Raw genomic sequence first — 18,395 nt, forward strand, 5'->3', positions numbered from 1 at the left:
GTGACCTGCAGGGATTCACTGATTCACTCTGGCAGACGAGGCCTGAGCTGATGAAGCGTTTTCCGATCCGTGAAGAAATCAGATCCTTTGTTCCATTCGTTCATTTCGCAGTGACTCAGCGTTCAGAGCCGCAGCCCTCCATGACCTCAGGTTACCGCGAATAAAAAAAAGACTTCCTCACACTAGAGCGAAATCAAAGATTTTCATGTGGGACAAAGAGGATCTGACTGATGCTTGGACCTGGCAGCGATGTCTTCTTGAGTTGAGTTGAGTTACTCTGCATCAGCGTCAGGTTGGGTTAGTGCATGCTTTTGTGTGACAGCTGCACAATATGACTTCATTGTTACACTGACCACAAAAACCAGATGAAGCGCAGTCGACGTACGTGATGCTGCAGGTTAAACAGATGTGAAACAAAGGGTCGCTGTTGTTTGTCGTGGCCGCCCTCACAGGCAAAGTTACAGGAACACTGTCAGCGTTCTGCTGTCTTTACTGAGTCATGCAGTAACGACGCCTCACTCCTTCATTTAAGAAGAAAAGAGACAGTTCACGTCGAGTTCACAGTTGTCAGAGCTGGAGATGAGATAAGACGCCTGCATTCATACTCTTTATTCATTCTGCTGCTTTTACTGATAATATCACAGAATATAGAGACGTATTGTCCACCACGTCCTTGGCCTAATGCTAGAACTCAGGATTCTCACCGTTTATAGACGTCTTTGATCTGATGCGTGACACAGGTTTAAATGCGCCACATGTACGAATGTGGCCAAAAAAGGTTACTACATTCAAATTCAAAATACCGAGGTCTTTTAGGCTTCGCTTTCTGACGTAACTGGCAACCCGTGGTTGCTCGGCAGCTGAGACTCTACTGACTGCAGTGATTGGAAGGCGGCGGTAGATGGCGCCACATGACGCCGAAACATGATTTCAAAACATAAACATGATTTGCAGTCTGCAAAATATATATTTTTTTTGTCTGTACTGTTGTTGTTGGTGAGTTCAGTTTGTTATATGAACATTATTCCTGAGTCAGGATTTTATGGCCAGATTTATAACATAATGAACCTTTAAAGGTGCAGTGTGGAAGAGTTAGTGACATCTACTGGTGAGACTGCAGATTGCACTCATTCTTTCCCTATATATTCTACCTGCTTGATTATAGTTTTTCGATTTTGATTTTCTATCTGAATGTTATTTTATTGTCTCTTTTCGATGCTTTTTAATGTTTTATGGAAAACACTTTGAATGACCTTGTTGTCACAAAACAAAGAAATCCTTAAAACTGAATCTGAATTTCTGGTTTGTGGACAAAAACAGTTTCAGTTGATGTCGTTTGATGTTTCCGTGAATGTTGTGTTTTCCCATTGTGTGTTGGTGATTTGCACTTCAGGGCCACCGTAGTAGAGCTGCAGCTCAGGATTATATTCATGAATCAGTTCATCGAGTGAAACGTCAGAAAAATGTAGTAAAATATTGATCAGTGTTTGTCAAACCTGGAAATGATGAGCTTTGTGTCACACTTAGTGACATCTACTGGTGAGACTGCAGATTGTAACACTTTTCTAACCTAAAGTACTGGTAAAAAGCTTCATCTAAAGCTACAAGAACGTATTTAAAAACTATTATATACAGGTATAAATAAACTCAAGGACATTACATTAATTTTCATCATTCATTCTGAACATTTTGTGCTGTTTTTCTATGAGAGGTATTTATATCCTGGAATCTGTGAAGAAGAAAAAAAAAAAGGTACAATGTGTTAAACTATTCTCATCAGAATGGGGAGTTTCTAATCTCCATGGCTAAATTGCACAAGCCCTGGACATTCCAAAAATAAGGATATCTCTGGCTGCCTCCGCCTCAACCCAAGTGTCCCAAAAGAGCCGTAATGTCCGTAACCAATTCATCTAATTCCTGTCCAAAATATCCTCACGGAGGCTGATTTGAAACTGGAACGTGTTTCGGGATTGTTTGCTGATGAAAAAATGTCTGGCAGAAGCACAGGACTGTGTTTCTGGGTTAAACGACTTCCCACAGTGACCTCACCGCCCTGAGCTTTTCACATGAGCAAATACCGGACTGTGGGCTTCAGCTGCAGAGGCTGGGGGTCGCTTCAAATCAAATGAAATGTTATTTATATAGCCCACAATTTACCAAACACAGCGTGTCTCACGGGGCTTCACAGGGTTGGTAACATCCTCTGTCCTTAGACCTTCGACCAGGGGTAAGGGAAAAACTACCAGGGAAAAAGAAGTTGGTAGAAACCTTGGGGAGACGCACAGGTGAGGGATCCACTCCCTGGACGTACAGTAGATGTTACCCAAAACATACAATACACAATTACAAAAAAATAAAGAGTAAAAAGACTTTCAATGCCAGGATCCATTTGGATCTTGGGGATGACGGAGTCCTCGTTTCCGTCCTGGCCTCATCCCGTTCGCTGGTGGCAGCAGAAAGTAGTCGTAGCCTCGAAACTGGATCTGGATCCTGCAACCAGAGGGTCGCAGGGGGGTGCTGTGCCTATCTCAGCTGACATAGGGCGATAGGCGGGGTACACCCTGGACATTTCGTCAATCCATCGCAGAGCCATGGTGATGACACGTATGACAATAATAATAATAGTAGTATCCTCGAAACTGGATCTGGATCTGGATCCTGCAACCGCTTTATCCTCCACCGGAGGGTCGCAGCGGGGTGCTGTGCCAATCTCACCTGACATAGGGCGATAGGCGGGGTACGCGCTGGACAGTTCGCCAGTCCATCGCAGGGCCATGGTGATGACATGTATTACAATAATAATAATAGTCGCCTCGAAACAGGATCTGGATCCTGCAACCGCTTTATCCTCCACCAGAGGGTCGCGGGGGGTGCTGTGCTGTGCCTATCTCAGCTGATATAGGGCGATAGGCGGGGTACACCCTGGACATTTCGTCAATCCATCGCAGAGCCATGGTGATGACATGTATGACAATAATAATAGTAGTATCCTTGAAACTGTATCTGGATCTGGATCCTGCAACCGCTTTATCCTCCACCGGAGGGTCGCAGCGGGGTGCTGTGCCAATCTCACCTGACAAAGGGCGATAGGCGGGGTACGCGCTGGACAGTTCGCCAGTCCATCGCAGGGCCATGGTGATGACATGTATTACAATAATAATAATAGTCGCCTCGAAACAGGATCTGGATCCTGCAACCGCTTTATCCTCCACCAGAGGGTCGCGGGGGGTGCTGTGCTGTGCCTATCTCAGCTGATATAGGGCGATAGGCGGGGTACACCCTGGACATTTCGTCAATCCATCGCAGAGCCATGGTGATGACATGTATGACAATAATAATAGTAGTATCCTTGAAACTGTATCTGGATCTGGATCCTGCAACCGCTTTATCCTCCACCGGAGGGTCGCAGCGGGGTGCTGTGCCAATCTCACCTGACAAAGGGCGATAGGCGGGGTACGCCCTGGACATTTCGGCAATCCATCTGAGGGCCATGGTGATGACACGTATGACAATAATAATAATAGTAGTAGCCTCAAAACTGGATCTGGATCTGGATCCTGCAACCGCTTTATCCTCCACCAGAGGGTTTCGGGGGGTGCTGTGTCGTGCCTATCTCAGCTGACATAGGGCAATAGGTGGGGTACACCTGGACATTTCGCCAATCCATCTGAGGGCCATGGTGATGACATCTATGATAATAATAATAATAATAATGATAATAGCAATAGTAGTAGCCTCAAAACTGGATCTGGATCCTGCAACTGCTTTATCCTCCACCGGAGGGTCGCAGGGGGGTGCCTATGAGAGATAGGGCAATAGGTGGGGTACACCCTGGACAGTTCGCCAGTCCATCGCAGAGCTATGGTGATGACATCTATGATAATAATAATAGTAGTAGCCTCGAAACTGGATCTGGATCTGGATCCTGCAACCGCTTTATCCTCCACCAGAGGATTTCGTGGGGTGCTGTGCTTTGCCTATCTCAGTTGACATAGGGCAATAGGCGGGGTACACCCTGGACAATTATCTAGTCCATTGCAGGGCCATGGTGATGACATGTATGACAATATTAATCATAATAGTAGTAGCCTCGAAACTGGATCTGGATCCTGCAATCGCTTTATCATCCACCAGAGGGCCACAGGGCTTGGTGTGCCTATCTCAGCTGAAGAGGGGGAAAGGTGGGGTACGCCCTGGACAGTTCGCCAGGCCATCACAGAGCCGTGGTGATGACATGTATGATAATAACAATAATAGTAGTAATAGCCTCGAATGTATCTGGATCCTGCAACCTGTGTCCTCATCTTGCTCTCCTTTAAAGCAAAAATCAAAGGTTTGATTGTGCTTTTCCCCTCATGGATGAATGCGGGCGGTGGGCGGATAACATCTATCGTCAGTTGATTCATGTATTAAATGATCACATCGACCCCAACGCGATGCAGGCAGCTGACATCATCCTGACCCTGATTTCTAGGGCGGAGGACTCAGAAATCACAGAAAGCACCCAGGAAATGGAAAATGCACGACCGCATGGAAAACAGGATTCAAGGAGAGGGAATTAAAATAAATCAGAATCATCTGTCACTGGAGTAGTTATTGTGTGTGTGGGGGGGGGGGGGGGTGGGCGTTCACCGCAGCTGTGACTGTACATGTGTGGAAGCGACGCAGCATCCAAAACCAACAAATTCGTGCAATCTTGAATTTACAGACTGCTTTTGATTTGCCGAGTTACACAAGGTTGCACAGCACTGCTGTTCTCAGGTGTAATAGACGATTTCATCAGTCATTCGTCTTGAACACGAGGACAGGAAATCAGTCATTTGGCCGCACTCAGGCATCGGTTATACTGCACAGGTTTTCCATCTCCAGTAACACATCTATATAATCAGGGGAAACGCAGCGATATGAAATCAATAACTGGAGAAAATCTGCAATTCCCGTCTCCATTCCTGCAGGACTGTGGGGGGTAGAGCTCCTAATATCCTCGAGCAGGAGGCTAAATATGGCGAGAAGCTACCACGGCTTCTGCCAAGTGACGTTGGACGGCTGCTGCAGCTCTGCACCTGCTGCAAGGGAAAATTGTAGCGAGGGACAAAACGTACAGCACTAACTCCCAGGAAGACGAAAAACCTCCCTGTCTGCTCGTGTTTTGACCCTCGGTGTTCTTTCACTTCCAGAACAGTGTCAGCGCTGCCAACCAGGCGCCACAGAGCCTGAGTGCAGGATCTGGCATTGTCTGATATTCACCGCTGGTAAGTGAGACACCCATCATCATCATCATCATCATCCTCATCCTCCTCATCGTCTCCATGCCCAGAAGAACCAAACAAAAACAGAAAGGAAAAAGAGGTATTTGATTCCCTTTCATTGAGAAAACAATCTTTGATAAACATGAGGAGACCAGAAAAACACGGCAGTCACAAATGTTTTCTTCCCGATCCCCAAACATCAAGCTTGGTAAAACCCAGAGGAACATCGACATCTTTTTCAGACGTTTAAGTTCTTAAAGTTAGAATAAACCCGTAAATCTGTACTGTTGTACTATATCATCCAAAATTTGACAATTTTTTGACAAAAGATTTCTGGTCCAAAATTTGACAAAAACTTCATACTATACTATGCCGTTGACCTCAATGTCATACTACACTATTTCGTCCAAAATCTGACCATTTTTTTGAAATACATTTTTTGTCCAGAATTTGGAAAAAAGTCAAACTGTAGCTCACTGTATATCGTGCAACATAGCCGAAATAGCTCAGTTGGGAGAGTCAGACTGAAGATCTGAAGGTCCCTCGTTCAATCCCGGGTTTCGGCAGCGTATGTCAAAGGGCACACAATGGTTGCAGTTTAAAAAAGTGCAAAGACCAAAATTTGACCAAAACATCATACTATACTATGTCGTCCATAATCTGATGATTTTTTTAGCCTAAAATGTGACCAAAACGACATACTATACTATGTCGTCCAAAATCGAATTTTTTTTTGAATTTTTTTTTTAACCTAAAATGTGACCAAAACGTCATACTATACTATGGCGTCGACCTCAACGTCATAGTACACTATTTCGTCCAAAATCTGACCTTTTTTAAAAAAATATATATTTTGGTCCAAAATTGGACAAAAACGACATACTATACTATGTCGTCCAAAATCAAATTTTTTTTTTTAAATTGTTTTTTTTTAGCCTAAAATGTGACCAAAGCGTCATACGATACTATGGCGTCGACCTCAATGTCATACTACACTATTTCGTCCAAATCTGACCATTTTTTTGAAAGAAAATTATGTCCAAAATTTGACCAAAACGACATACTATACTATGTCGTCCAAAATCGAAATCTTTTTTTGAAATTGTTTTTTTCTTGCCTAAAATGTGACCAAAACGTCATACTATACTATGGCGTCGACCTCAACGTGATAGTACACTATTTAGTCCAAAATCTGACCTTTTTTTGAAAAAAAAATTTGGGTCCAAAATTGGACAAAAACGACATACTATACTATGTCGTCCAAAATCGAAATCTTTTTTTGAAATTGTTTTTTTTTAGCCTAAAATGTGACCAAAACGTCATACTATACTATGGCGTCGACCTCAACATCATAGTACACTATTTCGTCCAAAATCTGACCTTTTTTTGAAAAAAACAATTTTGGTCCAAAATTTGACAAAAACGACATACTATTATACTATGTCGTCCAAAATCAAATTTTTTTTTAATTGTTTTTTTTTAGCCTAAAATGTGACCAAAACGTCATACTATACTATGCCGTTTACCTCAATGTCATACTACACTATTTCGTCCAAATCTGACCATTTTTTTGAAAAAAAAAGTTTTGGTCCAAAATTTGACAAAAACGACATACTATACTATGTCGTCCAAAATCGAAATCTTTTTTTGAAATTGTTTTTTTTAGCCTAAAATGTGACCAAAACGTCATACTATACTATGGCGTCGACCTCAATGTCATACTACACTTTTTCGTCCAAATCTGACCATTTTTTTGAAAAAGAGAATTTTGGTCCAAAATTTGACAAAAACGACAAACTATACTATGTCGTCCAAAATCAAAATCTTTTTTTGAAATTGTTTTTTTCTTGCCTAAAATGTGACCAAAACGTCATACTATACTATGGCGTCGACCTCAACGTGATAGTACACTATTTAGTCCAAAATCTGACATTTTTTTGAAAAAAAAATTTTGGTCCAAAATTTGACAAAAACGACATACTATACTATGTCGAACAAAATCGAAATCTTTTTTTGAAATTGTTTTTTTTTAGCCTAAAATGTGACCAAAACGTCATACTATACTATGGCGTCGACCTCAACGTCATAGTACACTATTTCGTCCAAAATCTGACCATTTTTTTGAAAAAAAAAGTTTTGGTCCAAAATTTGACAAAAACGACATACTATACTATGTCGTCCAAAATCGAAATCTTTTTTTGAAATTGTTTTTTTTTAGCCTAAAATGTGACCAAAACGTCATACTATACTATGGCGTCGACCTCAACGTCATAGTACACTATTTCGTCCAAAATCTGACCATTTTTTTGAAAAAAAAAGTTTTGGTCCAAAATTTGACAAAAACGACATACTATACTATGTCGTCCAAAATCGAAATCTTTTTTTGAAATTGTTTTTTTTTTGCCTAAAATGTGACCAAAACATCATACTATACTATGCCGTTGACCTCAACGTCATACTACACTATTTCGTCCAAATCTGACAATTTTTTTGAAATAAATTTTTAGTCCAGAATTTGGAAAAAAGTCAGATTGTAGCTCACTGTATGTCTCGCAAGGAAGCTGAAATAGCTCAGTTGGGAGAGCGTCAGACTGAAGATCTGAAGGTCCCTAGTTCAATCCCAGGTTTGGCAGCGTATGCAAAGGGCACACAATGGTTGCAGTTTAAAAAAGTGCAAAGTCCAAAATTTAACCAAAACGTCATACGATACTATGTCGCCAGAATCTGATGATTTTTTTAGCCCAAAATGTGACCAAAACGTCATACTATACTATGCCATTGACCTCAATGTCATACTACACTATTTAGTCCAAATCTGACCATTTTTTTGAAAGAAAAATTTTGGTCCAAAATTGGACAAAAACGACATACTATACTATGTCGTCCAAAATCAATTTTTTTTTTTTAAATTGTTTTTTTTTAGCCTAAAATGTGACCAAAGCGTCATACTATACTATGGCGTCGACCTCAATGTCATACTACACTATTTCGTCCAAATCTGACCATTTTTTTGAAAGAAAATTTTAGTCCAAAATTTGACCAAAACGACATACTATACTATGTCGTCCAAAATCGAAATCTTTTTTTGAAATTGTTTTTTTCTTGGCTAAAATGTGACCAAAACGTCATACTATACTATGGCGTCGACCTCAACGTGATAGTACACTATTTAGTCCAAAATCTGACCTTTTTTTGAAAAAAAAATTTGGGTCCAAAATTGGACAAAAACGACATACTATACTATGTCGTCCAAAATCGAAATCTTTTTTTGAAATTGTTTTTTTTTAGCCTAAAATGTGACCAAAACGTCATACTATACTATGGCGTCGACCTCAACATCATAGTACACTATTTCGTCCAAAATCTGACCTTTTTTTGAAAAAAACAATTTTGGTCCAAAATTTGACAAAAACGACATACTATACTATGTCGTCCAAAATCAATTTTTTTTTTAATTGTTTTTTTTTAGCCTAAAATGTGACCAAAACGTCATACTATACTATGCCGTTTACCTCAATGTCATACTACACTATTTCGTCCAAATCTGACCCTTTTTTTGAAAGAAAACTTTAGTCCAAAATTTGACAAAAACGACATACTATACTATGTCGTCCAAAATCGAAATCTTTTTTTGAAATTGTTTTTTTTAGCCTAAAATGTGACCAAAACGTCATACTATACTATGGCGTCGACCTCAACGTCATAGTACACTATTTCGTCCAAAATCTGACCTTTTTTTGAAAAAACAATTTTGGTCCAAAATTGGACAAAAACGACATACTATACTATGTCGTCCAAAATCAAATTTTTTTTTTAAATTGTTTTTTTTTAGCCTAAAATGTGACCAAAACGTCATACTATACTATGCCGTTTACCTCAATGTCATACTACACTATTTCGTCCAAATCTGACCATTTTTTTGAAAGAAAACTTTAGTCCAAAATTTGACAAAAACGACATACTATACTATGTCGTCCAAAATCAAAATTTTTTTTTTAATTGTTTTTTTTTTTGCCTAAAATGTGACCAAAACGTCATACTATACTATGGCGTCGACCTCAATTTCATACTACACTTTTTCGTCCAAATCTGACCATTTTTTTGAAGAAAAGAATTTTGGTCCAAAATTTGACAAAAACGACAAACTATACTATGTCGTCCAAAATCGAAATCTTTTTTTGAAATTGTTTTTTTTAGCCTAAAATGTGACCAAAACGTCATACTATACTATGGCGTTGACCTCAATGTCATACTACACTATTTCGTCCAAATCTGACCATTTTTTTGAAAGAAAATTTTAGTCCAAAATTTGACCAAAACGACATACTATACTATGTCGTCCAAAATCGAAATCTTTTTTTGAAATTGTTTTTTTCTTGCCTAAAATGTGACCAAAACGTCATACTATACTATGGCGTCGACCTCAACGTGATAGTACACTATTTAGTCCAAAATCTGACCTTTTTTTGAAAAAAAAATTTGGGTCCAAAATTTGACAAAAACGACATACTATACTATGTCGAACAAAATCGAAATCTTTTTTTGAAATTGTTTTTTTTTAGCCTAAAATGTGACCAAAACGTCATACTATACTATGGCGTCGACCTCAACATCATAGTACACTATTTCGTCCAAAATCTGTCCTTTTTTTGAAAAAAACAATTTTGGTCCAAAATTTGACAAAAACGACATACTATACTATGTCGTCCAAAATCAATTTTTTTTTAATTGTTTTTTTTTAGCCTTAAATGTGACCAAAACGTCATACTATACTATGGCTTCGATCTCAACGTCATAGTACACTATTTCGTTCAAAATCTGACCTTTCTTTTGAAAAAAAAATTTTGGTCCAAAATTGGACAAAAACGACATACTATACTATGTCGTCCAAAATCAATTTTTTTTTTAAATTGTTTTTTTTTAGTCTAAAATGTGACCCAAACGTCATACTATACTTTGCCGTTTACCTCAATGTCATACTACACTCTTTCGTCCAAATCTGACCATTTTTTTGAAAAAAAAATTTTGGTCCAAAATTTGACAAAAACGACATACTATACTATGTCATCCAAAATCGAAATCTTTTTTTGAAATTGTTTTTTTTAGCCTAAAATGTGACCAAAACGTCATACTATACTATGGCGTTGACCTCAATGTCATACTACACTATTTCGTCCAAATCTGACCATTTTTTTGAAAGAAAATTTTAGTCCAAAATTTGACCAAAACGACATACTATACTATGTCGTCCAAAATCAATTTTTTTTTTTAATTGTTTTTTTTTTAGCCTAAAATGTGACCAAAACGTCATACTATACTATGGCGTTGACCTCAATGTCATACTACACTATTTCGTCCAAATCTGACTATTTTTTTGAAAGAAAATTTTAGTCCAAAATTTGACCAAAACGACATACTATACTATGTCATCCAAAATCAATTTTTTTTTTTTAATTGTTTTTTTTTTAGCCTAAAATGTGACCAAAACGTCATACTATACTATGGCGTCGACCTCAATGTCATACTACACTATTTCGTCCAAATCTGACCATTTTTTTGAAAAAAAAATTTTGGTCCAAAATTGGACAAAAACGACATACTATACTATGTCGTCCAAAATCGAATTTTTTTTTTTTTTAATTGTTTTTTTTTTTGCCTAAAATGTGACCAAAACGTCATACTATACTATGGCGTCGACCTCAATGTCATACTACACTATTTCGTCCAAATCTGACCATTTTTTTGAAAAAAAAATGTTGGTCCAAAATTTGACAAAAACGACATACTATACTATGTCGTCCAAAATCGAAATCTTTTTTTGAAATTGTTTTTTTTAGCCTAAAATGTGACCAAAACGTCATACTATACCATGGCGTTGACCTCAATGTCATACTACACTATTTCGTCCAAATCTGACAATTTTTTTGAAAAAAAAATTTTGGTCCAAAATTTGACAAAAACGACATACTATACTATGTCGTCCAAAATCGAAATCTTTTTTTGAAATTGTTTTTTTTAGCCTAAAATGTGACCAAAACTTCATACTATACTATGGCGTCAACCTCAATGTCATACTACACTATTTCGTCCAAATCTGACCATTTTTTTGAAAAAAAAATTTTGGTCCAAAATTTGACAAAAACGACATACTATACTATGTCATCCAAAATCGAAATCTTTTTTTGAAATTGTTTTTTTTAGCCTAAAATGTGACCAAAACGTCATACTATACTATGCCGTTTACCTCAATGTCATACTACACTATTTCGTCCAAATCTGACCATTTTTTTGAAAGAAAATTTTAGTCCAAAATTTGACCAAAACGACATACTATACTTTGTCGTCCAAAATCAATTTTTTTTTTTTTTTTTTTTTTTTAGTCTAAAATGTGACCAAAACGTCATACTATACTATGGCGTCGACCTCAATGTCATACTACATTATTTCGTCCAAATCTGACCATTTTTTTGAAAGAAAACTTAAGTCCAAAATTTGACAAAAACGACATACTATACTATGTCGTCCAAAATCAATTTTTTTTTTTTAATCAATTTTTTTTTTGCCTAAAATGTGACCAAAACGTCATACTATACTATGGCGTTGACCTCAATGTCATACTACACTATTTCGTCCAAATCTGACCATTTTTTTGAAAGAAAATTTTAGTCCAAAATTTGACCAAAACGACATACTATACTATGTCATCCAAAATCAATTTTTTTTTTTTTATTGTTTTTTTTTAGCCTAAAATGTGACCAAAACGTCATACTATACTATGGCGTCGACCTCAATGTCATACTACACTATTTCGTCCAAATCTGACCATTTTTTTGAAAAAAAAATTTTGGTCCAAAATTTGACAAAAACGACATACTATACTATGTCGTCCAAAATCGAATTTTTTTTTTTTTAATTGTTTTTTTTTTTGCCTAAAATGTGACCAAAACGTCATACTATACTATGGCGTCGACCTCAATGTCATACTACACTATTTCGTCCAAATCTGACCATTTTTTTGAAAAAAAAATTTTGGTCCAAAATTTGACAATAACGACATACTATACTATGTCGTCCAAAATCGAATTTTTTTTTTTTTAATTTTTTTTTTTTAGCCTAAAATGTGACCAAAACGTCATACTATACTATGGCGTCGACCTCAATGTCATACTACACTATTTCGTCCAAATCTGACCATTTTTTTGAAAAATAAAATTTTGGTCCAAAATTTGACAAAAACGACATACTATACTATGTCGTCCAAAATCGAAATCTTTTTCTGAAATTGTTTTTTTTAGCCTAAAATGTGACCAAAACGTCATACTATACTATGGCGTCGACCTCAATGTCATACTACACTATTTCGTCCAAAATCTGACAATTTTTTTGAAAAATAAAATTTTGGTCCAAAATTTGACAAAAACGACATACTATACTATGTCGTCCAAAATCGAAATCTTTTTTTGAAATTGTTTTTTTTAGCCTAAACTGTGACCAAAACGTCATACTATACTGTGGCGTCAACCTCAATGTCATACTACACTATTTCGTCCAAATCTGACCATTTTTTTGAAAAAAAAATTTGGGTCCAAAATTTGACAAAAACGACATACTATACTATGTCGTCCAAAATCGAAATCTTTTTTTGAAATTGTTTTTTTTAGCCTAAAATGTGACCAAAACGTCATACTATACTATGGCGTTGACCTCAATGTCATACTACACTATTTCGTCCAAATCTGACCATTTTTTTGAAAGAAAATTTTAGTCCAAAATTTGACCAAAACGACATACTATACTATGTCGTCCAAAATCAATTTTTTTTTTTTAATTGTTTTTTTTTAGCCTAAAATGTGACCAAAACGTCATACTATACTATGGCGTCGACCTCAATGTCATACTACATTATTTCGTCCAAATCTGACCATTTTTTTGAAAGAAAACTTCAGTCCAAAATTTGACCAAAACGACATACTATACTATGTCGTCCAAAATCAAGTTTTTTTTTAATTTTTTTTTTTTTTTTTGCCTAAAATGTGACCAAAACGTCATACTATACTATGGCGTCGACCTCAATGTCATACTACACTATTTCGTCGAAATCTGACCATTTTTTTGAAAGAAAATTTTAGTCCAAAATTTGACCAAAACGACATACTATACTATGTCGTCCAAAATCGAAATCTTTTTTTGAAATTGTTTTTTTTTAGCCTAAAATGTGACCAAAACATCATACTATACTATGCCGTTGACCTCACTGTCATACTACACTATTTCGTCCAAATCTGACCATTTTTTTGAAATAAATTTTTAGTCCAGAATTTGGAAAAAAGTAAGATTGTAGCTCACTGTATACAGCAAAGAAGCCGAAATAGCTCAGTTGGGAGAGCGTCAGACTGAAGATCTGAAGGTCCCTGGTTCAATCCCGAGTCATGGCAGCGTATGTCAAAGGGCACACAATGGTTGCAGTTTAAAAAAGTGCAAAGTCCAAAATTTGACCAAAACGTCATACTATACTATGTCGTCCCGAAACTGATAATTTTTTTAGCCCAAAATGTGACCAAAACGTCATACTATACTATGCCATTGACCTCAATGTCATACTACACTATTTAGTCCAAATCTGACCATTTTTTTGAAAGAAGAATTTGGGTCCAAAATTTGACAAAAACGACATACTATACTATGTCGTCCAAAATCGAATTTTTTTTTGAAATTTTTTTTTTTAAGCCTAAAATGTGACCAAAACGTCATACTATACTATGGCTTCGACCTCAACGTCATAGTACACTATTTCGTTCAAAATCTGACCTTTCTTTTGAAAAAAAAATTTTGGTCCAAAATTGGACAAAAACGACATACTATACTATGTCGTCCAAAATCGAATTTTTTTTTTTTAATTGTTTTTTTTTTTGCCTAAAATGTGACCAAAACGTCATACTATACTATGGCGTCGACCTCAATGTCATACTACACTATTTCGTCCAAATCTGACCATTTTTTTGAAAAAAAAATTTGGGTCCAAAATTTGACAAAAACGACATACTATACTATGTCGTCCAAAATCGAAATCTTTTTTTGAAATTGTTTTTTTTAGCCTAAAATGTGACCAAAACGTCATACTATACTATGGCGTCGACCTCAACGTCATAGTACACTATTTCGTCCAAAATCTGACCTTTTTTTGAAAAAAACAATTTTGGTCCAAAATTGGACAAAAACGACATACTATACTATGTCGTCCAAAATCAAATTTTTTTTTTTAATTGTTTTTTTTTAAGCCTAAAATGTGACCAAAACGTCATACTATACTATGGCGTTGACCTCAATGTCATACTACACTATTTCGTCCAAATCTGACCATTTTTTTGAAAAAAAAATTTTGGTCCAAAATTTGACAAAAACGACATACTATACTATGTCATCCAAAATCGAAATCTTTTTTTGAAATTGTTTTTTTTAGCCTAAAATGTGACCAAAACGTCATACTATACTATGGCGTCGACCTCAATGTCATACTACATTATTTCGTCCAAATCTGACCATTTTTTTGAAAGAAAACTTTAGTCCAAAATTTGACAAAAACGACATACTATACTATGTCGTCCAAAATCAATTTTTTTTTTTTTAATTGTTTTTTTTTTTGCCTAAAATGTGACCAAAACGTCATACTATACTATGGCGTTGACATCAATGTCATACTACACTATTTCGTCCAAATCTGACCATTTTTTTGAAAGAAAACTTTAGTCCAAAATTTGACAAAAACGACATACTATACTATGTCGTCCAAAATCGAATTTTATTTTTTTTAATTGTTTTTTTTTTTGCCTAAAATGTGACCAAAACGTCATACTATACTATGGCGTCAACCTCAATGTCATACTACACTATTTCGTCCAAATCTGACCATTTTTTTGAAAGAAAATTTTAGTCCAAAATTTGACCAAAACGACATACTATACTATGTCGTCCAAAATCAATTGTTTTTTTTTAATTGTTTTTTTTTTTTGCCTAAAATGTGACCAAAACGTCATACTATACTATGGCGTCGACCTCAATGTCATACTACACTATTTCGTCGAAATCTGACCATTTTTTTGAAAGAAAATTTTAGTCCAAAATTTGACCAAAACGACATACTATACTATGTCGTCCAAAATCGAAATCTTTTTTTGAAATTGTTTTTTTTTAGCCTAAAATGTGACCAAAACGTCATACTATACTATGGCTTCGACCTCAACGTCATAGTACACTATTTTGTTCAAAATCTGACCTTTCTTTTGAAAAAAACAATTTGGTGCAAAATTGGACAAAAACGACATACTATACTATGTCGTCCAAAATCGAATTTTTTTTTTTTTAATTGTTTTTTTTTTTGCCTAAAATGTGACCAAAACGTCATACTATACTATGGCGTCGACCTCAATGTCATACTACACTATTTCGTCCAAATCTGACCATTTTTTTGAAAAAAAAATTTGGGTCCAAAATTTGACAAAAACGACATACTATACTATGTCGTCCAAAATCGAAATCTTTTTTTGAAATTGTTTTTTTTAGCCTAAAATGTGACCAAAACGTCATACTATACTATGGCGTCGACCTCAACGTCATAGTACACTATTTCGTCCAAAATCTGACCTTTTTTTGAAAAAAACAATTTTGGTCCAAAATTGGACAAAAACGACATACTATACTATGTCGTCCAAAATCGAATTTCTTTTTTTTTTAATTGTTTTTTTTTTTGCCTAAAATGTGACCAAAACGTCATACTATACTATGGCGTCGACCTCAATGTCATACTACACTATTTCGTCCAAATCTGACCACTTTTTTGAAAAAAAAATTTTGGTCCAAAATTTGACAAAAACGACATACTATACTATGTCGTCCAAAATTGAATTTTTTTTTTTTTAATTTTTTTTTTTTTGCCTAAATGTGACCAAAACGTCATACTATACTATGGCGTCGACCTCAATGTCATACTACAATATTTCGTCCAAAATCTGAGCTTTTTTTGAAAAAAAAATTTTGGTCCAAAATTTGACAAAAACGACATACTATACTATGTCGTCCAAAATCGAAATCTTTTTTTGAAATTGTTTTTTTTAGCCTAAAATGTGACCAAAACGTCATACTATACTATGGCGTCAACCTCAATGTCATACTACACTATTTCGTCCAAATCTGACCATTTTTTTGAAAAAAAAATTTTGGTCCAAAATTTGACAAAAACGACATACTATACTATGTCGTCCAAAATCGAAATCTTTTTTTGAAATTGTTTTTTTTAGCCTAAAATGTGACCAAAACATCATACTATACTATGGCTTCGACCTCAACGTCATAGTACACTATTTCGTTCAAAATCTGACCTTTTTTTGAAAAAAACAATTTGGGTCCAAAATTGGACAAAAACGACATACTATACTATGTCGTCCAAAATCAAATTTTTTTTTTTAACTTTTTTTTTTTTAGCCTAAAATGTGACCAAAACGTCATACTATACTATGGCGTCGACCTCAATGTCATACTACACTATTTCGTCCAAATCTGACCATTTTTTTGAAAAAAAGAATTTTGGTCCAAAATTTGACAAAAAAGACATACTATACTATGTCGTCCAAAATCGAAATCTTTTTTTGAAATTGTTTTTTTTAGCCTAAAATGTGACCAAAACGTCATACTATACTATGGCGTTGACCTCAATGTCATACTACACCATTTCCTCCAAATCTGACCATTTTTTTGAAAAAAAAATTTTGGTCCAAAATTTGACAAAAAAGACATACTATACTATGTCGTCCAAAATCGAAATCTTTTTTTGAAATTGTTTTTTTTAGCCTAAAATGTGACCAAAACGTCATACTATACTATGGCGTCAACCTCAATGTCATACTACACTATTTCGTCCAAATCTGACCATTTTTTTGAAAAAAAAATTTTGGTCCAAAATTTGACAAAAACGACATACTATACTATGTCGTCCAAAATCGAAATCTTTTTTTGAAATTGTTTTTTTTAGCCTAAAATGTGACCAAAACGTCATACTATACTATGGCGTTGACCTCAACGTCATAGTACACTATTTCGTCCAAAATCTGACCTTTTTTTGAAAAAAACAATTTGGGTCCAAAATTGGACAAAAACGACATACTATACTATGTCGTCCAAAATCAATTTTTTTTTTTTAATTGTTTTTTTTTTAGCCTAAAATGTGACCAAAACGTCATACTTTACTATGGCGTCGACCTCAATGTCATACTACACTATTTCGTCCAAATCTGACCATTTTTTTGAAAAAAAAATTTTGGTCCAAAATTTGACAAAAACGACATACTATACTATGTCATCCAAAATCGAAATCTTTTTTTGAAATTGTTTTTTTTAGCCTAAAATGTGACCAAAACGTCATACTATACTATGGCGTTGACCTCAATGTCATACTACACTATTTCGTCCAAATCTGACCATTTTTTTGAAAGAAAATTTTAGTCCAAAATTTGACCAAAACGACATACAAGACTATGTCGTCCAAAATCAATTTTTTTTTTTTAATTGTTTTTTTTTTAGCCTAAAATGTGACCAAAACGTCATACTATACTATGGCGTCGACCTCAATGTCATACTACATTATTTCGTCCAAATCTGACCATTTTTTTGAAAGAAAACTTTAGTCCAAAATGTGACCAAAACGACATACTATACTATGTCGTCCAAAATCGAAATCTTTTTTTGAAATTGTTTTTTTTTAGCCTAAAATGTGACCAAAACGTCATACTATACTATGGCGTCGACCTCAATGTCATACTACACTATTTCGTTGAAATCTGACCATTTTTTTGAAAGAAATTTTAGTCCAAAATTTGACCAAAACGACATACTATACTATGTCGTCCAAAATCGAAATCTTTTTTTGAAATTGTTTTTTTTTAGCCTAAAGTGTGACCAAAACATCATACTATACTATGCCGTTGACCTCACTGTCATACTACACTATTTCGTCCAAATCTGACCACTTTTTTGAAAAAAAAATTTTGGTCCAAAATTTGACAAAAACGACATACTATACTATGTCGTCCAAAATTGAATTTTTTTTTTTTTAATTGTTTTTTTTTTTGCCTAAAATGTGACCAAAACGTCATA

The sequence above is a fragment of the Microchirus variegatus genome (assembly GCF_963457635.1).
Source record: "Microchirus variegatus genome assembly, chromosome: 6".
NCBI classification, from domain to species: domain Eukaryota; kingdom Metazoa; phylum Chordata; class Actinopteri; order Pleuronectiformes; family Soleidae; genus Microchirus; species Microchirus variegatus.